Here is a 22,139-nt window from a genome sequence, read left to right on the forward strand (position 1 = left end):
GGCACTTGACGGCAGTTTCTCAATGTTTCTCTGTAGATTTGAGGTTGATTACATCCTGTGCAAGGATTTTTGGTACAGTTTTAACTGCCATTACAGTGTTGTGAAAGTCGACCCCAGCAAAAACAGCTGTGTGCTATTGTGAATACTTTCAAAGCACTGAAGTAACAGCTTTCCTTCAAACCAGCACTGAAACCGTTAGCTCTGCGAACCGGGCACTGTAAAACAGCCGAGTACACTCTTGGCAGAAAGGCTTTCTCCACGGAAGTGTTTTGTCATAAAGAACACAGGAAAAGCTTTTAGTAGCCTTGGCTTAAATCTTGTTGGTTTGCAGTGGCACAGTTAAAGTGAGATTTCTCTTTAAATGCATTTGGGTAACAGCTCGTGTGCTTTCAGGTGTTATAATATGATATTCATGCTCCCACTGCAAAGTGTTAGGTAAAGCTTTCTTGGTTTTCAGGTGGTTAATAACTGGAAAAAATATTAGAGCAGGTGAAGTGAAATTTTACAGAAAGAACTGAAAATAATATTGGGAATATGACTGAAATGGTAGAAGATTCCCAGAGATATGAAGGATGATTGTAAAGGGAAATTACTAGACCACAAAAGTCAGAAACATTTCCATTCATGAACGAAAATGCTTTCCCTTGTCCTTACATAAGAACAACATAATGGAAGCATTCCCTTGTAACTCTATAGTGAAGCCCGCAGTGGAGGGGTCCCGCGGATACAGCCCTCATTTCCCCTTATTTAGCTAGCATTTCCATGGATATTCCCACCTTCCTTGTTTTTATACTCACTGAACTACAAATCTTCCCTTTGCCTGGTTTTCTCTCAAGTGCTGGAGAAAAAAATGCCGAAAATTAAACTGCAGCTGAAATTTGTCTGTGCCTTGCAAACCCTGGGTTTTTTTGAGAGGTGCCTTTTAAATACATATCACATGTCTAGCTAGGACAGAAATTAATCTTTAAGTAATTGGGGTCAATTGATAACATTGAGCCATTAACAAAGAAACCTTTTTGCTGTTACTGCTATGAAAGAACACTTCTGAATTTCACACTTATGCAGATTGCTTCTATTTTATGTTGGGTATGGTCCTGTTCTATAGGTTGCTGTGAGCCTGCTGACAGAGGAAAGCTTTTCCCCAGTTTTCCTCCCTTTTTTTTTTTCTTTTTCCCCGTCCCTTGTCCCTTCGAGGCTATGCGCTCCCCTTCCCCCAGAGACAAAGACCAGCTGATGTGCGTGGTCCCTGCGCAAGGTGTTACCCACAGTTGTGCTGAGCAGACTGGGACAAGGATGGCAGGATGGAGCTGGGTGAGCTGGGACCCGTTTAATTTGACCCTCCATAAAGGGCCTGAGGCAGTGGGCAAAGCCCTGGGGCCAGGAGCCATCACCCGGTCCTCAGCCCCAGAGCAGACTGTCCTTTCTGCCCCCTCCGTCCCTCCCCTTATCAGAAGCATTTTCAGGCAGGCTGCGTTATCACTGGTGTTTATCATTATCGTTGATGATGATTGCTGTTGTTGTTGTTGTTATTATTATTATTATTATTATTATTATTATACTAGCTATTATTAATATTTACTATTGATTAATCACAAGTATTGCTAGTGCTTGTTGGTCCCTTGTGCAAGGCTGATGGGATCTCCTTCGGACACCTTAGATGTTAATATAGTCATATAAAGCATCAGCAACAGTACCACTCACACCTTTTATAAGTGACTAGCCGTTACGAGCGCTGCAGTCCCGAGCCCCCGCCGCGAGGCCCTGCCACACGCCCGCGGTGCTGGCGCACGGGGAGCAGGGGAAGGGGAGCTCTGCTCGGTCGCACGCCCAGCCAGCGGGGCTGCCCAGCCCAGAGGGCAGAGGGAGCCCAGCAAAGGCCACCGAGCTCAGCGCCCGTCCTCACCAACCGCAGGCAAGGGTACAGCCGCCCTCACACTGGTGGCACCTGCGGCGAGCAGCAAAACGCTGTGTGTCTCCTGTGAGGAGCCGGAGCCACAGGACTGCTGGGCGCGCTGGTGGCTTGTGTTCCTAAATCTTAGTGGTTTTCAAAAAAACAAACAAACAAAAAAAACCCAAAAAAAACCCGACACACTTTGTTTTCAGACATCAGGTCTGAAAAATTCTTCACAGCAGACAACTGGTGACTGAATTCAGACTTTCCTGTGAGAAGGCAAGCCGTGCTGGCGGTTTATAGTGCGCCCAAGAAGAGAGCAGCTTCAAAATAAATCACAGGGAGGAGAGCTACACCGTGAAGTCATGCAGCGGGGATTTTGCAAACTGTCTCTGGCCTGAAGTAAGGCCGCTGTGTATCCCCCTCCTTCAGACAGCTTCAGTATTTTTCTGGTGGCTCCTGAGGGATGGAGTTTGGACACTGTCTCTGTCTTTTCTCTAGTAAGACCGAAGTCTGGAGCAGCTTCTGGGGACAGGCTGACAGACTGACCCGCTGCCCTGGCCACACACATTTCATTGCCTGTGTTCCAGTGAGGTGGGCTTTATGTGACAGCTCTGCCTGTTGCCAGTCTAGAAACCTGCAGACCCACTCCCCAAATCTGGCTTGCCCAAGGAACTGAGGCCTGAAGAATATGATGCTCCAAAAAAATCTGAAAATGGGTAGCTGTTGTCTTTGGGTTTCCTGCTCCCAAAACATCAGCTTCCTCGTCTTGCCTTTCCTCCTTCAGGGGGAGGGACAGTGACCTGCCTGGGGAGGGTCTCACCAGAGGACTCACAGGGACAGGCAGTTTTCCAGAAGGAAGGACAGTTTAGGAAAAGTCAGTGTTTGCAGGCTCGCTGCTCGCCACCTCCGGCGTAGCCGCACACTTACCTCCAGTATCTTCAGTGCACACGCGGCCATGAGCCTTCTGAACAGGAGTGGAACTTCAGATGGGAAGTGAAAAGAGCCTGTGTTCTAGAGGAACTGTGCTGCCATGTTTGTTTCACTGTGTTAAACCCTGGGCCATCCCACCTCCCAAACCTTTTCCTCTTTATGAAAGTTTTGTGCATAATAGCTGACCTCATAGCCTGGAGAGAGGGCTTAATAGCCCTGATGGCCTCGGGTGGTCTAAATCCAACTGTCATTTTTGGCCGTTTACAGGCATGAAGTACTCCTAAATTTCCATCCCATGATACCAGTTACCTTTAAAACCAAGCTAGAGTCTAGCTCGTACAAAACAGCTCAGGATGGCAGTAGGTTTGCGGGCACTCAGAACCTCGCTAGCAAACCAAACCGTGCTGCTGCTGCTATGTGCCCTCGCGGGCCGAACCCCGGTACTGAGGTTTGCAGACCAGGCGTTTGACCAGTGAGAAAGCCTCTTACAAATGCAGGGGAAAATAATCCAAATTCAGAGTTGCACGCCTTGGCCTGAACAGCTGGGGTTGTAGAGGTGCCCCGGGTGTTTTCCCTAGTGGTCGGCAAGACGTTGCCAGCGGGCGCAGCGTGTTGGCTGTGCCTCAGGCAGGCCCCAGCCGCCAGCCTCCCCCTCAGACCCCCACGGCCCCACGCTGCCGTGGGGAGAGGCAACACGTGGCGGTGTCTTCTGCCAGTCTGCAGGTAACGCAGGCAGGTTAGGAGCTGACATGCGTTCTGAAGTTGATCCTTTAAGAAACTTAGGATTATTCTGGCAACACACGGCGGGGGGAAACATAGCAACAATACAGTGAATCTGGAAGCCTTCAAAGCTCAGTTTATTCTTATGTAGGACTCTAACCGTCACTGTGATCTAATCATAAATGTATTCTTATTGCATGGGGTCACTGCAGGCCAAAGCTGAAGTTGTTTTGATTTCCATACTTCAACATATTTGGATTTCTTTTATATTTAATGCTGAACTTCCTCCTGAGTTTGGGATGTTTGTTTTTAGGATCTTTCCCAAATCCTTGGTATGCTGAACTCTGACGTTGTTAACATAAAATGCAGGTTTCGGTTTGCGATGTCTCTGGCTGAGCCTTTTCCAGAGACATGAGACGGAGAGGAGAGGACAGGGCACGCATTTCACTCTGCAAAACTCTGCATGGGTTTATTTATGCAGAAAGGTGGGCATAGTAGAAGGAAGATACAGAACCGGGATTCTAGAAAATGTCAGGATTTAGGTGAAGGTACAATGGAAAGACCTATGCTGTAGACCCGTTTGGGTTCCACTCAGCTTAACAATGACTAATGGCTTGTCTGCAAATAGCCAAAGAGGACAAACTCTCGGGAACTTCTGCCAAGGAGTGCTGTTCGGGTATAGATTTTCCCTTAGCAAGCTGGGAGATTCACTGCTTGGGTTGTTTTACTCCCCGTGGGGATATACTATATTGAACAGTGTGTAAAGCCTTTTTTCCTACTCTCAGTCTCCCAGCGCTTTCAAGCCCCTTGTCCTGTGCAGGATGAGTTTCAGCAGTGGTTTTGTCCCTGGGCTGTCCCCCCGGTGACCCCACAGAGCGCGGCGTGCCCTGGAGGCTGCAGGCTAATCCTGCCCGACACCACCGCACACTGTGTCCTGCGCTTCCAGAGAATTGTCCCTCCCTTCACTGGAATATCGAATTGGCTTTTCTTTCCCTGCAAAAGCAGGACACTAGAGGAAAATGTGAACATGGAAAAATAACAAAACATGAAAATGCAGAAACGTGCACTGCAAAGCTGTTGCTGCCTTTCTATCCCCTCCCCCCACAAGGCTTCCCTGAGTCCCTGTTGGAGTTTTCTGCACATGAAATGTTCCCTTGCTGCTTTCTTCTCCATCTTAAGGTGTATCAGGCACCCTTCTGTTGCAACATGGCCAGAATGGGGCTGTGTCCTCCTCTTTGTCAGCTGAGTGGGTCCCTGTGGGCCACCTGGACAGCGACGTGCAAGGAGGCAAGTGGCACGCCGCCATCCCAGGCTCCCCGCACCCTCACCCGCGGGGAGATGGGCTGGGACCCTCTGACACAATCTACCTGAAGATGCTCCTTCAGGCAGGCAGGTCTCCCAGGCTACAGGGAGATCTCACCAAGATGCTGATTTGTGTCTGCAACGTTCAACAGGCATTAGGAAGCAAGGAACAGGACATGAGCTTAGTGGAGGTGATGGGGGGCTTCGCCCACAGGGGTTTGGGCAGGGCCTCAGTGTGTCTGAAGGGTCTGAAGGGCCCTGAAGCAGCCAAGGGGACGTGTTGGTCCACCTGAAGCAGCAATGACTGCCCTCAGGCTTTCTGCAAGGGCCTAGGGCTTGATGGACCAGTCTTATCTCGTGCCCTACAACCTCCTCACCCTTGCCCATCATCAGCTTGCCCAGGTGCCTTTTTCCAACAGCAGCCACCACACACCAGGGTTTAGGCCTTAGTGTGGGAACAGGCAGCCCGTACCCCTGAACCAGCCCCCTCCCACGCCGACTCCCAGCATCAGCAACTGCCACATCCACACGCTGCAACAGGGAAGCAAAACCAAGGTGACATCTACCTTCCCAGCACCTAACGCTCCGCTCATTGCTTTTGCTGCACTTTGGGAAACGTGACGTTAGAAATACCCCATGTTATCTTTCTGGCTTACAGAAAGGCTCCGAGCAGGGAATGCGGTCGGGCAATAAACATTTGGATTTGCTGCTAGCGTGTTGAGACTGCCAACACGTACACAGTAAAAGTAAACCCTTCCTGTGGCCACAGACCACAACATGCTAGTGATCTGTGTTATTATCCTGCTATTTGTTGAGTCGTTGTCACTGAGAAACACACATAGGCGAATAAGTTGCTAACAATAACACTGGATGTGAGCGATAAGTTTTTGGTTTACTCTGGTGTAACTTATTCCATATGGCCCTTTAAAGCATGTTAAATGTTAAGCCACTTTGGCCTGCCAACTCTTAGTTCAAGATGACCTCCTGAATTTAGCCTGCTTTTCAGAGAACAGCTATTTGAAGCAAGGCTCTGAAAGCATCTCTTGCCCAGGATAAATGCCCAGTTCGGAAGCAAGGCAGATGTTCTGGGTTTCCTGGTCTTTAGCTGGATGAGTGGGTCTCCATTTTTATTGATTGTTCAGAATTGTGATGTTTACTGCTGCTCTGCTGCCTGCTGTGACACCTCTCAGATGTAAGCTGCATGTTATACCAGTGTTCTGGCACAAGCTAATATAGGTTTAACTTCTAGCATTTACTTCCCATGTGTGTCTTTCCAAGTTGTTGATGAGCTAAATCTTTGAGCAAACTTTTCTAGCAGGTTTTCCAGATCTTCTTGGTAGCGTTAATTCATGGGCGAAACACTGCAAAAAGAGAGATACGAAGCTGTGAAAGGTGTCTTCATTGCTCTTTCTGGCTACATTACTCAGAGGTTTAATGCGATGAGCTGCAGCACCACAGGGGTCCTTGTGTGATGCCCTTCACTGTGTTCCTGCCATGTCCCATACTGGGCCCAGTCCACAGCACAGCCTGGAAAACAAATGCCTTAAAAAGTTTCTCTCATCTTGAAATACTTTTTGTCACTGGGTATGGAGAATAGATGCTCTGAGAAGCAACTTTCTTGATAGCTAAGAGATTTGCCTTTTGGCTTGAGTTGATTTGATCTGAAGTGAATTGCTGAGAACAAGAGTAATGGATACTCAGGGCATTTTGGAGCCTTGCTGATAACCTCATCCTTCCCCTGAAGTGTGATGTATCTCCAGCTTAACCTAGACAAACGAGCTAATCTTGAAGGTTCTCTGCTGCGAGTGTGTATGAGGATCTCGATGATCCTGTGGAGGAGACCAGCATGTACAGAGCACGCACGCCTTGTTATTGGAGAAGCGACAACTGTACTGCCATTGAAAATCTGCTCAGTGGGCAGTCATTCATCTGTTCAGCTACCCATTGTTGGGTAAGATTCAGGACAAATCATGAGTATTTTAGAAAAATTAGTTAGTCCCTTTCTAGACACTTGAGAATCTCCATTATAAATCACCAAAGACCCGCCCGATGATCCATAATTCAGTGGCAGTGCTTGCATTTTTAGAGGCTGGGGCAAGCCTGTCTGGATGTGTGACTTGTTTTGTGTGTGCCTGGGAAATGCCTTAACGTGTTAAAATGCCTGAAGACGTACCTCCACGTTAATGCACTAGAAAACTTTTGGCCCTTGACCCTTAATTTCAATGTTCTTACCTCAAAAATAACCAAGCAGACTATTTTTAAGCATGCTTTGATGCACAAGGAATGCTACAAAACAGGACAAGTTTGTAAGCATTACAATCTGTGCCACTATTCATGTTTTCTAGACATTTTCTGTCCCTGTTGATAAAAACATACCCAATTTTAACATTCTTCTCTTTGAAACAGACAGTCTGATTATCTTGAAACGTGCCTTGATGTGTGCAGCCTACGGAAAATTACAGAACAAGACAAGTTTGAAGACTCTAACCTTAATAAAGCTGATGTTTTGCCAGCAGAAACTCCCTGCCTTCATCCCGAGTCGTAACTTCATTTCTTGTCTTTGGAGTGGATTTTATTTGACGCATGTCCTTTCCTCTGTGGCTGCGAGTTGTGCAGAGGCTTCACTGCAGTTAGTCCCTTGCCCCAGAACCACGGGCAGGGAGGCACTGCTGTCATCGGGAGGTCTGCGGAATGTGGCAGGCATGCAGCTCGTCCCTTGTACAGTCCCGTGCTGGGCTGCAGCTAGTGGTCTCCCATGGTGCCATCTCAGGCACTTAAAGGTCCCTTGTAGAGCCAGCCAGGAGAAGCAGGGGCTTGATAGGCAGCCAGGCTGCCAAGGAGGGGCAGGGCAGTGTGGCCAGGTGATGCCCTTCAGGGCTCTCCTCGCCAGTTGCAGAGACAGCTCTCCTTCATCCCAGAGCACCCCAGGGCCCTCCCCACCACGAAGGCAAGCCGGACACAAGAGAAGTGGAAACGGTGGGTTTATTATCCCACTTCAGACTGTCATAATTAGAGTACAGGGATGACCAACAGCCCCCCGTCGTGCATTACTTGCTTTATCTTATACTCTGGGTTTGCACCTTTTATTCTTCCCAGGTTCTGCTTCTTCAACAAGTCTCTCCCAGACAAGGCATCCACCTGTGTTTACTTTTCCCTCTCTGATCCCAAGTTTCCTGACTTTATACACTTATTTGGTACTCACGATATAGTTGCCTTGGTAATTTCTAGCTCAGTCAGCAATTAAGCTAGTACCCTGCTTTTGTTATATGCAAACTTTCTCTTTTCTACCAATTTTGATGCTGCTGTCTAGTTAGTGTAACTACTGGTCAGGGATGGCCAGCTGCATATACGTTACTCCCCTTCTTATGACCTGCAGGTTCTGATAGCTTCTCATAGCCTTACTCCATGTGGTATCCCACACAGCCATGAGTCAGGGTTAAGCAAAGTCACAGTCATTCTTCTGTCTTTGCTGCGGGGAGAGCCCATGCACACCCCTGTGGCGGTGTCTCGCTGGTGTTGCAGTGCCGTGGGCAGCCCATCCCTCTGTGTGCCTCCAGTTCGCAGCGGAACAGGCTCCCAGCAGGGCGAGCGAACGGGCCGCCACGGCAGGGTCAGGGCTTCCAGCACAAGCCCTACTGTGCCGCCAGCCCCTGGGACCGTTTGGGCGAGCCTCAAGGCTCCTACGGCTGAGTGTGAAAAACTAATGGAAGAGGTTGCTGAGTGAGTTAAATGGCCATGGGCCTGGAACAAACCTTGACAGAACAACACCCAAGCGGGATATCTCATGGGTTTCAGAGCAACAAGCTCTCTGCCCCAGTGTCCCGCTGGCTGAAAGGCCCATCAGCCCAGCAAACCGGCTCCCAGCCTGGAGCCAAGGTCAGTCTTTTCCCAGGCTGTGTGAGCTTGGATAGCATGGCTGCCTTGATCTGCTCTCCCAGCGTGGCCTGGTTTCCAGTGCTTTCACCATTTTCCTACAACAAATCTTTGTCCAAAGCTTAAAGGTAGGTTTTATTTTCTTTCACCCTGCTCACCGCAACCGTGGCTTTCTTTTTATGATGTGCTGAATGCATCCTGATTGTTCACCTCTCGGATACATCTTCCTGATGAAATAATGTTGGGGGCTAAGCCACCTGCACCTGATCTGAACTCAACAGAGGTTTGCTCATCCTCATCTTAAAACCATTCTGTGACACAGACTTCTGTCTCTCTGCAGACAATCCAGCTGCCTACACCATTACTCTCATGGCAAGCTTTTCCTCGTGTCAACCTTCACTCTCCCTACCTGTAGTTTAACCTCATGACTTCTTATCTTACTGACAGTAGAAGTGGGAAACATCTATTCTTTCAGATTTGTGAGGTATATGTCTTCCCTTGACTTGACAGTCTGCATTCCTGCAATGTTTCCTCTTGAATCATGTCTTCTAGAGCTCTCACTTGTCTTATTTCTTCCACTGACAGCTCTGGAGCTGTTTCCTGCCTCCCTGATGCCACCAGTCATGTAAATAAAGCTGTTAACTCTGGAGTTTACTGATGGCAAGTAAAATGCCAGATACCCTTAACAGCCTTGGCACAAATATCAAAATACCACACGGGTGACTTGACATGCAGGGACCAGAAACTTCCTTGGTGCCTGAGGTGCGTGTGGAAGGGAGCTGAATGAGAGAGGAAAGCCTGCATTCCCACCAGCCCTGCTAAGACACTGGTCTACTAAACATACAGCTGCTTACACACCAGTGGACTGGTCCTACTGTCAGATCTCTACTCCTCCTCCACGGCCATGTCTTCCCACCCCTGCCATTCCCTCCATGCCTGCCACGCCACTGTCTGCACTGCTGGAGCAGGAGGCACAGCAGCAGCCCCGGGATGCTTGAACCCTGTTGTCCCTGCTGTGCCCCGTCTTCCTGATTGCCAGCCTACGCACATGCAAAGGCCACAGCAACCCCTGTTCCTGGGCTGCCAGCTGCCTTCAGGAAACGGTCTCACCCGCTGAAGAGATGGGAGCACTTGCAGAAGAACAGGAGTTCATCCAAATAAGCAGAAACGCAGAAGGAAGCAGTCAGTGCTTGCACAATCTGCATTAGGAAACATCTGCATGCATGCACACATATGCGCACACACCCCCCTCCACATCTGTCCTGCACACACAAACACAGGGATACAACCTCAGGACCTCAACAATTTTGCCAGAAGCTGGGAACAGCTTCCAACAAGAGCAAAAGATTTTTATAAGAGACTTGGGGATTTCTAGCCACGAGGCAGGTGGCAAAGGAGCATTTTCAATCATTTTAAAGCATCATCACCATCCAGAAAGCCATGAAAAAGCCATTCAGCTCAAAGCAGCCTTCGAACAGGCTGTCTTTGAAATTCTAGGAGTGGTGGTGCTGGTGGTGGGGAACAGACTGGTGTGTGACAGCATGGGGAATTTGAAAGGAGAATCCAGTCTTACAAACGGTTCGGTTTCATTTCTCCAAAATCTCCAGAAAAAACCCAAATCCCATCACCATAAAGTAACTCAGAAGTTAAATCTGGTTTTCTTCTGTTTCTTCTCTTTTTGAGTTAAATTCTCTTTACGTGCTTCAGGGCTTCAATTCAACTACCACGTTTAGGACACGCAGCATCGGTTACGGCTCCACCACTGTTGAGCGTGCAGCACCGGGAAGACAAGCACGCTTGGGCTATACATCTTCAGAAGTGCAAACAGAGCGAACTGTGCCGGAAGAGCAAGAGCTGTGCGTGCACCAGCAAGAGTCCCCATCCACCGGGCTCTCCTCTGAGCTGTGGGGAGAGAAGGGGACTGTGGTAAGAACCGTGCTGCTGCCTCATCTGTCCCAGGGGCAGCCAGCAGCAAGGTCACATGCCTTCTCCAAGGTGCCTTGGGGAAGACTGAGGAGCAGAGAAATTCCCAGTACCATAGGTCCTTGTGGCCTAAAATGGACTGCTGCATGCTGGTGGCAGCAGGCAGCCCGTTCCCGGGCTCCGCTCTGGCCCCAGCGGCTGACCACCGGCAGAGCTGGTCGGTGCTGGAGGGACACTTGGGCAGGCAGGCTTCCTGGAGTGAGACGAGGCAGAGCTGAGGCAGAGGTTAGTAAAGCTGAAGCAGCAAGTAGGCAAGGAAAGTGTCTGAACACCACCCTGCAAGGACAGCAGTGAAGCCCGTTACAGTGAAGTCGTTTCCCTTGAAGAGGAGCCATTTCACATCCTCTTGCCCAACATGCCTGGTTTTTGCAAGGTGTTCCAGCCACTTTCTTGACCTTGAATATATAACTAAAATATAAATAAGGTGCTTTACGCAGCTGAGGTTTAATAAAAAAGTCTGTTTTCCCTGGAATATCCAGCCTCGCTCAGGGCTGGCAAGCAGATGGTGCAGAGGAGGCCAAATTACCTTCACAACCAGGGGCCGCAGCCGGAGTCACGCACGACATCCGACTCACCCCGTGTCACCCACCGATCACAATGGGAACCTTGCACACAGATCAGATGAGGGATATGGCCTCGTGTGACACTGGAGCTGCTGAGGAAGCACCACCATCCTCAGTTTGCAGGACAGTTACCAGATCCTGCCACGTTATCATGGTATTTGCACTTTTCATTTTTTCTTAAAGTCCCAGCTCCTGGAGTCATGTGATTACATATCACAATTTTCATCTCTCTTGATTTTTTAACTTGTGGTTACCCAGTAAATCGTAAAACATCAAACCTCTAGGTTTCAAAAGCAGAAGAAAAACCCAAAGAACACAACTTGCTTTTTAATGCTGGATTTGGGGTGATTTATTTTTTTTTTCCCACCAGCCAAATTTTTTCCAGGCCAGGGCAGCCTTGGGATGGTGGTGAAAAGAGCTGGAGCACCAGGTGGAGCACGCTAGTGCCTGCTGGGTCGTAGTGCTGCCCCGGGGCTGGCACACTGCACATCCCCAGCCCCTTGCAGGACACCCCTCTTGAGGCAGCAGAGTCCCCAGGCTGCTGCTTTCACTGGGAAATGCTTTCCAGTTGAACTTGCATCTGCATTTTTAGTTCCTGTATTCTGCAGTTTTGTAACAGCAAAACAAAGCTTCATTGTTTTTGGTGGGAAAAGATGCTAAGGGAATATCTGGTCCTTCATTTTCCAGTGACTCAGGCTAGGAACTGGTTTTGCCTGTGCAATGGGGACAGGAGTGAGACGCTGATATTAGCATGCCCTGCTGCCAAGACAAATGACAGCTATCAGAAGGGGGTTGTGTTTCTACTCCTTTGAGAAGAGTAAGGAGCCAGTTTGCACCTTGTACATCTCTTACATTAAGCCCAGGCACTGAAGTCACTCTGCGCACATACTGAACTTTTCCTGTATATCCTTGTTGACCAGAAAGCAGCTTTCTCAAAAAGCAAAGTGAGGTTCTGAAGCAAAATTTGAAGAGAAGAGCTTGTGGCTTATATTGCAGAGTAGATGTCTGCAAAATATGTACAGCTCTCCCTATTTCTGAGCTGCCTAACTTCATGCCCAGGACCTACAACCAGTTCTGCTTTCAGCCCCATGCAGCAGGCGATTTCCAGTGCAAATATTCTTTTGTGTCTGCCACACACAAGCAGTGCGCTGCGAAACCTGGCCAGTCAATATTTCTTCCAGGTAAACTCTCTCCCCAGCTGTTAAACGCTATGCTCATCAATTAGTGCTCTGGATTTATTGTTTAAACCTGCATAAAACACAGCATAGAGCAAGTACTAGGGGGAAAGCTCAAAAGCAGCACAAGCATGGTTTCTCCAGTTACCACTGTGGGCTCCCCAAGCATTGCAGTGAGAGCAAACTGTAGGCTGCCAATTTTTCACAGGTGTGCAGAAACATCCCATTGAGCACCGTTGGCTCCCTGGGGTATAGTCTTTAGTCTCAGTTTTCCAGGGGCAGAAGACACCTCCCACATGCAAGACCTCTGGCTGGCCGATGGAAAACTGTCATGTGCTCGGACCTCTCTGAGATCATCAGGACTCAGACTGTACCAGCTACTTGGAAACAGCTCAGGAGACACTGCCTGGAGAGCTCAAAAAGAAGTGTACAATGCCAAGCACACAGAGCCGCCCTCCCCATTCGCTGCTGTGTGCCACTCCATCCGCCACATTTCCAAATGCCTGATTTATCCTCCTAACAGCAATGCGGGTTTGAAGGTGGCAGCGAAAGTAAATGCTCACATTGCTGGAAGCGATGTTTCTGAGCACCTTTTTTAGCAACACTGCTCTCAGGGATCTCCAGGTCTCTGCCAAGAACATGCAGAAGAGAGCCAGAGAAGGTTCAGTGGGCACACCCTCAAGTCTGATGCATCGAGGAGCAAAGACAGATGATGGCAAGTGAGAGGTGACATCCCATCTGCTCCTGCAGGATCTCTCTGGCATCTCCTGAGGGACCCAAGGAAAACCATGACCGGAGACAGGACTCATTGGTTATCCTCCAGCATTATCTGAACCCACAAAAGTTGGAGCAGAGACCAAAGTATCCCACTGAGGAAATGTTCCAGACAGGGCCAAGCAGGGGTGGTAGGACAGCCGCTTGGAGGCGAGCATGCTGTGCCCAAGCAGCACTACGGACCTTGCCCTGACAATGTGTCTCTTTTACAGGCAACATAAGGCAGGAATTTTCCCAGCAAGAAACACCTGCGAGTTTGTGTTCCCCTCCACTAAAACATGTAGGAGCTCAGATGTCTTTTTTCACAAGGTATTGAGTGGAGAACTGGCCTGCGCCATCCTGTCCTGTGCTTGCGGCTCCACAGTGCGCTGACCCTGTTCTCTGCAGGGAGGAATTGTCTTTCTGCTTTGCCTGTGTAGACAATACCCGGAAACCTCCTCCGGCAACTGCAGGGAGATGCAGGCTGCTGTCAGAGGGCTGTGGGTGTGCATGAATGAATGAATGAATGAACCATTCTTTAGCACTGGCATGAGAATCTCCACGATTTTGAGACTACTAATTAGTGGTTGTAAGCACGTTTGCAATGGTAGGTGTTCACTTGCATGACTGCAAAGAGAGGCAGGGAAGGAAAGGTAGCTGGAGCAAACCACTGCCTCTCCCAGCACAGCCCAGGCTGCAATCGTGATGAAGTACAGATGTGTCCACACCATGACAAACTTGCTGTGGCAGGACACAAGCAGTCCTGTTGCACTTCTGCCTGGAGCACCAGGCAGAACACGGGAGCACTTGCTCAGCTGGCCCAGCAGATTTCACAGCCCATGCAGAGCTCAACGTCGTTACAGCTACCACTTCAGCTGGCTTGGCTGAGAAAAAGCGGTGAGAACCATAGCCACTGCAGTGTGGAGCAATCCTATCACACAGCGTCTACCCTCATCGTTCAGGCTTACTCTCTCCCCTACTCCCTGCCCTCCACTCCTTCTGTCAGCGCCCAACTCCACCTTTGTTTTGGAGACTGTGAAAGGTGAAGGTCTGAGTGTGCCTGCATCCCAGCCTTATATCCCTCCTAACCTGTCACTTTTCAATGAGATGAAAGCTGCTCTTAGGTGCAAGTGGGATGACGCTGCATCTCTGCTTCAGCTTTCCTGTCTCAGTGCCATTAAGGCTGGGTGATACAAACGGTCTACATTTGCATGGACTAATGAGCATCACCACAAACCTTGCTTTCTTCAGCTCCCCCTCAAATGTCACAAAAATCCCTCAGCTGAAGTCACCTTTCTGAGGGTCTCAGCAGGAGGCACTGGGAGACAGGAATATGCAGGCTGCAAGCAGCAGAGAAAGGTGAGCTGGGAGGAACTGGGGACATGCCTGAGAGCGGTTCACCAGTGGATCCCCATTAGCAGAGTTAATGTGTTGGTGCTCCGGAGGAGTTGGGTACTATATTCAGTGGAAGAGCCGGGAAGTAGGTCAGCAGCATAACTGAGGGAAGTGGGGAGCTTTAGGGAGAACTTCATGGCTGACAGCTAATTAAAATCTGAGTTCCACTGCTTACTGTTGCAATGATTAAGTTTCAGTGTGCGGGGCAAAAAGGAACAGCAGGGATTGTGTTTGCTGCAACCATGCCAATTTTTTCTGCTCACACTATCCATTTGCCATGCCAGCCTTGCATCCTGCAGCCACTGCCAAACCAAACGCCACCAACACGCAGCCACTGCTCTGCTCGGAGTACAGCACTGCGCATGCTGCACACCTTTAGCTCTGCTCATTTGAGATCAGCGGCCCTGCTGGGAGAATTGAATCCCATCAAAGTACCACGCGTGGCCAGATCCCCTCCTCTGAAGAGTTTTAACCCAAAAGAGGTGAGACATACAATCAGAGTTAGCTCCTGGACACAAACCCATGGATTTTTTTCTAAACACGGTTCTTGTTTGGAAATGCCTTTCAGCCCATGTGTAGGTGATAAGGTCTTAAATAATCTAAATACCAGTAACACCTGCAACACTAACAAGAAGGAGCTGGTTTGTCGGTTGGTCAGTTCATCACAAAGTGCTTTACAAAGGACTTTTATGACGTTGTGCATGTCTTACACCTCATTTTGAACAGAGAAATACAGTTTACCATCTCTGCTGAGGGACATGGTGATGCAAAAATCTTATTAAAAAAAAAAAAAAAAAAAAAAGAAGAAGAGAAAAGGAGACAAAGGAAGGAAAGCCACAAATTAAATCCAAAGGTAAAATTCTAGCTTCCTGTCCTGCCTGTGGTGGCTACAATTACAGGCACAGCCTACAAGATAAGTGGGAGAGGGTGCAGGAGCTGGAATAATGGTTCTGCTTCCCTGCGGTTCTCCTTGCACCCAAGGGTCTGGGCACAGAGGGCTACTCAAGGTCACTGTGTACTTGCAACCACCGGCCTGTGAGTTATTACCTTTGGTCCTGTTTTAAGTTCCTAAAGTCAGAGTTTTGCCTGGAGGGTGGGACAATGCGTTCATCTGCTCCTTGCCGGAGCCAGTGAAGGCTGGAGGAGCCGTTTGGGCATGGTGGAAGGGGCATTGCCTGCAGGAAGGACAGCCGGGCCAGGCTTAAGTGCAGCAGGTCCCTCTGTGCCCGGCTGCCGGCTTCCTGCAGGACCCCCCCGACGGTTGGGGACAGGAGGCTCTGTGGGTTCAGGAGCTGCCCTGGATGCCATCAGATGCAAGGGCAGCTTCCAGCAGGGCCCTAGATGACCTACACGCCCCTTGCCTGCCACCCCCTGGCCCCTGTAACGTTGGTGATATGAGGGGGGAGCGAACCTCGACCCAGGGCCCCCGGGGATGCCTCTGGCCTCCCGCCCCCCCCAGTAGCCACGGGCCCCGCTGTAGGGGACGGTGACAGACACAGCTAGGCGCTCCTTGCACCCCCCCTGCCCGCCACCTCCCGCAGGGCTCGCTCCTCCCGCGGGGTGCGCATGGGGTCGGGCTGGCTGGGCTGGGGGGGAGGGCGGGGGGCAGGCGGGCATGGCCGGGGACTGGCCAGTACGGGGCAGGGCTGGGGGCTGCCCCAGGCATGGCGGGCAGGGCTGCTGGGGGTGGGTCCGCAACCAGCCCTGCCTTTCAAAGTCCCTAGCTCCGAGGAGGAAATCGGGAAATATTTCCAGCAGCAGCAGGAGGAGGAGGGCTGGAGCTGCCACCCCGGAGGAGGGACGGCGGGTTTCTCCCTGCCCGCGCAGCGCCGCGGAGGGATGCGGAGGGAGGGGGGGCTGCCTGCGGGGCGGACCGGCTGAGCGCATCCCCGGGCGCGGCGTGTGCGCTCCCTCCATCCCTCCATCCATCCCTCCTTCCCTCCCTCCCTCCCTCCATCCCTCCCTCCCTCCCGCCTTCCTCCCTTCTCCCGCCCGCCGCAGCCGCGCTCCGGGGCTCCGCCGCCCGCCCCGCCGCGATGCCCCGCCGCTGCTGAGCCGGCCCCGCCAGGTAGGACCGCGACCCCCCGGCCCCAGCGCGGCGAGCCCCGGCACCGGCTCCGGCACTGGGGTCCCCGGTGCCGGGAGAGATGGGGGATGCGGGAGGGGTGGGGGCGAGCCGATGGGGAGGCGGGGGTAGGATGCTTCGCCCCCCGCCCCCGCCCGGCCCTGGGAATGCTTTCCGTGATCCAGCCACGGCACCTTTAGGCAGGCGATGGGGCTTGGCCCCCTCCCCCGCTGGCCAGTCGCGACATGTCGCGACGGGAGGCACGGCGGCGGCGGGGGTTGCCTCCCCCTACCCCAAGGGCCGGGCACTGCCGGGCAGGTGGGGCTGGGGAGGGGACTGGAGCGGAGCGGCTCCCCCCGGGGCGCGGACGGGCCCCCTCCCCCGGCGCGGCGGGGCTGCGGCACCCCTGCCCCTCCCGCCCGTGCCGTGCCGTGCCGTGCCGCCCGGAGCGGCTCCGAGGAGGGAGCGCGGCGGCACCTGCAGCCGCCTTGAAATCCCCGTTTCCGCCTGGATCGGCGTGCGGCGAGGGCCGGCACTCGGCGGCGCGCATCACGTAGGCTTTGTCTGGGTGAAGCATGGCTGGGGCTCTGCCGTCATCTCCAGTTTAATTCTTTAATCGTAGCCTTGTTGCTTCCCTCCCCGCCAAGCCGCGCTCGCAGCCCTGCGCTCAGCTCCGTCTCCAGGGCAAAAGCAAACCGCCAAAACGCTGCAGAAATGCAGCGAGCACGGGGGAGAGCTGGAGGCTAAGAGGGAGAGCTGTAGTAAAACCACAAGGTCACGGGCGTGTGGGTGCGAGTGTTTGATTTCAGGGCTCCTCTCTGCCTGCGCCTCGCGGGAAGCTGCTCCTCCAGTCCCAGATGTTGGGGATCCACATGTCAAGCGATGGAAACGGGGGCCGAGAGAGGCTGGGGCTCTCCGTGTGCCCTCCCAACACCTGCCTGGGCGTTCACGTGCTTTTTCTCACTGCTACAAAGAGGTGCACTTTTATTTAGAAAAGGGAAGCTGGGACACTTGCACAGTGATGTGGTGATGGCGGCTGGGGAAGAAAAAAGCTGCGCTGTACGCCTTTGGCTGGGGCAGTGGACATCACCAAAGAAAGGCATTTGTGTTCCCTTGGGTGCATCTGATAAATGTTTCTTTCTCCCCTTTTCCTTCCCATTGGTTCTTCAGTGGCAGATTTGCCCCTTTTCCGGTGGGGGCATTTAGCCCAAAATGGGGAAATAACCTAGCATTTCTAGAGCCATGACCTACCGGCCAAGCCGTGAACCCCCCGGCCGTCTCCCTGGGAAGGCTGATGCATTGCCCGACTCCTCTTACACCCCACCAGCTCTGTTTCTCTGGAGGCATAAACAACTCCTAAGTCAGGGCTGGGGAGCTGCGTCGCTCAAAGCTTCCTCTGTACCAGGGTTTGTGTTCGAGATATTGAGGAGATTAGATGTACTTTTTATGCCTAGCGTCCCTGAATGCCAACACCAAGTAGCACAATTTTAAGCTGATGAAACTTTGCTTGCTTCTCTCCCCCCCACTTTTGCTAAGATTTTTGTGAACTTCTGGCTGTGAATTGCTCCCGAGACTTAAATATTCACCGTCTTGCAGCTGCCTAGGCTGTACCTAGTTTGCTGTCTTGGCACTTCTGTACGTGGCCTGGCATGAATTTTGCTTATGTCCTTGCTCTTGGGAGCCTCCGCAGCACCTTTCATGATGCCGTGTAGGCACGGCCATTTCTCTGCCTGTCTGGGCCTTTGGTAGTGTCCCAATCTGCTCGGGGCTGTCAGGTTTGCAATTTTCTGGCATTGCGTCTAGGACAGTATTTGGGTTTCTGCTGTGTTTTCAAGGGAATACGGTCCTGCTGGCTTACTGGGGAAAAGCCACTGTTCTCCAGCAACCTAATGAAACTCAGATCCTATAACAAAGCCCAGTGCCCCCCAAGGCACAAACATCGCTGGACAACGAACCAACCAACCAACAGGTTGGTTGTAGGCAACACAAACAGCAGGAGATCCTGGCTCTCCTTGCAGCCAGTGCAGTGAATGACCCGGAGCTCTGTCCAGGCTCAGGGTGCCATGACCTGCATGTGCTCCCAGCTCATGGACACGGGTGCCTGCAGCTGGTGTAAATCCTGGCTGCACCGGGGTCTGCTGCAGGGTGCTTGGGGTGCTGTGTCGTCGGGACTCTGGCATCCGATATGGGCTGTGCTCACTGACCATCTTCCCCTTGCCAAGAGTGTGAGTGGTACATCTTCAGCTATTTTCAGGAAGCTTGTAGGAACTTGGCTTTCTCCACTATCTCTATCCCTCTGGTGATTTTAGCTGAAATTGGGGGGGGGGGGGGGAGTGGGGGGGGAGGGGAGCAATGTGAACAGACAGGCAGACATGGAAACAGTGATTTCATATGCCTGGCTTCCTAAGGAAACCTGGCTACAAATAGAAGTGAGATTTGCTGCTGCAAAAAGCTCCTGGGGAGACGGAGAAGGTGGGGGAGACTGGGGAGGAGGGAGGGGTGGTTAATCCCACTTTTGAGACAGGCAGCCAAGGCCTGGCTCACACCTGGGCTTAGACTCCTGAGATCTGGTGGTCTAAAAACTGGGCATCTGCTTGGCACGAGCGTTCAGCTCCCTCTAGAGACAGCGGGGCGGGAGCCGTACCTCTGGACTGGGACACTCCTGGTGCTGCCACCCTTCACCAGCCAGGCTGGGCACCCAGCTGATGGATGGAGTGTGCCAGGGTGGGCTTCCAGCCTAAAATACCCTGCCCAGCTCCTGTCTAGACCGTGTCCAAATCGCCCAGGACCGCGACCTGCATTTGCATCAGCCTTTCCTGCGCACATTCCCAGGGATGTCTGGTCCCTGGATGGGTGCAGGAAGCTGGGGCTGGGGATTTGTTTCTGCTCCCTTGAAGCTTTCTGCTCCTTCCTCCGCAGAGCCCCAGAGAGCATCCCACTGCACAGGGAACCCACCCACAGCTGCAAACCCCGTGCAAAAATGAGCCCTGGGGAGAAGCGGACACAGACACAGAAGAAAGCAACAGGCCTGCCAGTTCCTCCCTCCTGGCCCCTACGGGGCATCTCTGGGCAGATGCTTCCTCCCCAGGCTGCTCAGGAGCCTCAGCCTTATTAGCAGTGTTTTATTCTCCCTGCACTCGCGGGATGTGCTCTTCCCATTTTACAGAGGGAGGCACAGGGCGCCGAAGGGCTGCCCTGAGATCGCAGAGGGAGTCTGTCGGCAAGGCAGCCTCAGAGCCGGCTGGTGCGGACCAGGCAGGTAGCACCGTGCTTAAATCAGCCAGGGAGATCCACCGGCACAGGAAGGCATTAACAGTCCTTAACAGGAGGAATAACGGGGAAAAGGAAAAGCCTGATGCTGCTTGATAAAGGAGACTGAAAACAGGTGTTAGGGACAGAGAAACGGTCTGGAGATAGCAGCGAGTAGGAGGGGAGATTAGATTAAAAAAAATAAAAAATAAAACCCTACAGAAAAAAAAACACCAGCCTCAAAAGAAATGTAGTGTTTCCTCCTCACTTCTCCTTTCCTGGCGTTTTCCTTGCTGAGGTACTGAAACATGGGCAAAAGGGACAACTTGCCACTCTGTCTCCATATGTTAAAAAGCAAGGCTGGAATCTCCCTGACAAACGCTTCCAAACAGTCTCTACAAGCTGCCCCCAAATTCATCCAATCTGGCTGAAATTTTATATTGGGGCTGTTTTACTTTCTGTATTTATCTGTTTATTTTGGAAAGTTGCTGGGGAGATTGTGGGAGGAGATTGAATGCTTCATTGAAGAGATAGGATACTTGGAAAAATCAGTTGCAGACTGATAATTGTTCTAACTTTTTAATGGCCTTTACAGAAAACAGGGTGGTCTGATGTGTGTTTTGCTTGATTGGCTTCACGGAGGGCTTGTGCCTCTGACTATATTTGGAGAGGTTTTGATGGTTTTTTTGTACTGATGCAATCGGGATGCTGATGGCCTGGAAATCGTTTTCCTGATGTGGAGATGTGGAGGGTCACGGGCAGGGGATGCCAATGGGCTGTGCCTGTCTCAGGGCGCCGGAGCTGGGTGGCAAGGGAGAACGAGCTGGGCAGAGCTGGAGCAGGGCTGCGAGCCAAGGGTTTTCCAGGCTGTGTTTAAAGTGCCATCACACTGTGCAGCACCGGGTGGCAACACGGTATTTGGACGTAGCAGCTTTCCTCCACAGGTCCAGATGCATAGCCATCGTGGTGGTAGGGTTCTTCTCTGCTTCAATGAGTAAAAATCACAGTTGGCAGGAGCGACGTTGTACCAGCGCTGTGCTGTGGATCAGTGGTGAGACAGAATGAAGCCAGCAGGGCATGTGGCCGCCTAGACAAATCTGCAAGCACCCAGTCCCTTGCAGGGCTGTTGGCACCCGTTTTGTGTCCCTTGGCTGTGGGAAGCTGGGACCTAGGCTCTTGGCTGATCTACTGATTGACAGTTAAGAGACCAGACAATTTTTTGGGGCTTTCTTTATCTTTTTCCCCTACAGCTGTACCTGTTCCCAGTACAGGCTTTGCTGGAGCTGCCCTGCCGTGAGGCAGATTGCTGTGTCTGGCGAGGCACCGGTGTGCAGCCGGAGCCGGGAGGGTGAGCAGCAGAGGAGGGGCGCCCAGGGGAGCAGTCCCACCTGCGGGGGCAAGGCCAGCAGTGCTTTCCCCGGGGCAGGCTGGTCTGCCCTGTGGTGGCTCCCCTGCAAGAGAAACAGGGTGCTGTGCCTTGGAGACGGCGGGTCTGACCTTGCGGTAGGAGCACAGGGCACACGACCTGAAACAGCCATTTTGGCTGCGGGGGACTCGTTGGCTGGGAGAGCCTGTCCTCTCACCTTGGGACCTTTTCGGGGAGTTGCTATCTTGTCACCAGGGACGCTGGCCCAGGAGTGAGTAGCTGGCTTGCTTTGAGGCTCTGTTTCTCTAGCTTGCAGGCTGGCTGCGCCTTGCAGTGGCTACTGGCTGCTTCTCCTCAAAGTTTTTGGCCCCTCTGGCTGCAAAAAGAACATCCTTCTCCTGCCCCTGATGCGGCAAAGGGGGTTTTGAGCTGCCTTCCCTTTTTCTCTGCAGTGGTACGCTCTCGCTAGAAAAAGCTCCGCTCTGCCTGGCTCTGACGGTGGGATGGGGAAGGGCTGGCTGGGAGTCCCCGTGGTGTTGCAACATGCTCGTGGTTGTGTCCCCGCGGCGTGTCAGAAGCAGCTGCTCTCGCGTGAGGAGCAAACTTCCTACTGCCCCCTGCGAGCCACCCTGCGGGAGGAGGTGCTGCGCCCACCGCCACAGTGACACGGCCGTGGGGACCCCCTCTCCCGTGCGAGCTGGCAGCAAACTCGCAGTGATGGTGCTTGCCGTGAAGCTGATGTCGCAGTGAGGTAGGCAGCGTCGCGTAGCATTGGCGGTGGCTGTAATGGTGTGAACGCTGCTGTGTTACAGCTGCTCTGTGCAGGTTTTCTGTCGAATGCTGGGAACAAAATTCCCAGTGGAAGGTCTCT

General features: G+C 52.1%; 1 protein-coding gene across 4 annotated transcripts in view; it reads left to right on the forward strand.

Moving 5' to 3' along the window:
* Nucleotides 1-22,139, forward strand: part of SLC8A1 (solute carrier family 8 member A1) — a 151,205-nt gene that overhangs the window by 17,398 nt on the left and 111,668 nt on the right. The window contains exon 2 of one of the 4 annotated variants that reach the window (XM_080388370.1): nucleotides 14,873-16,656. The gene's annotated coding sequence lies outside the window, so the exon portion shown is untranslated. Of the gene's footprint in view, nucleotides 1-2,794; nucleotides 16,657-18,996; nucleotides 22,020-22,139 lie in introns of those variants that run through there. The other 3 variants (XM_080388369.1, XM_080388371.1, XM_080388372.1) reach the window with 3 other exon arrangements.

The sequence above is a fragment of the Falco punctatus genome (assembly GCF_963210335.1).
Source record: "Falco punctatus genome assembly, chromosome: 5".
NCBI classification, from domain to species: domain Eukaryota; kingdom Metazoa; phylum Chordata; class Aves; order Falconiformes; family Falconidae; genus Falco; species Falco punctatus.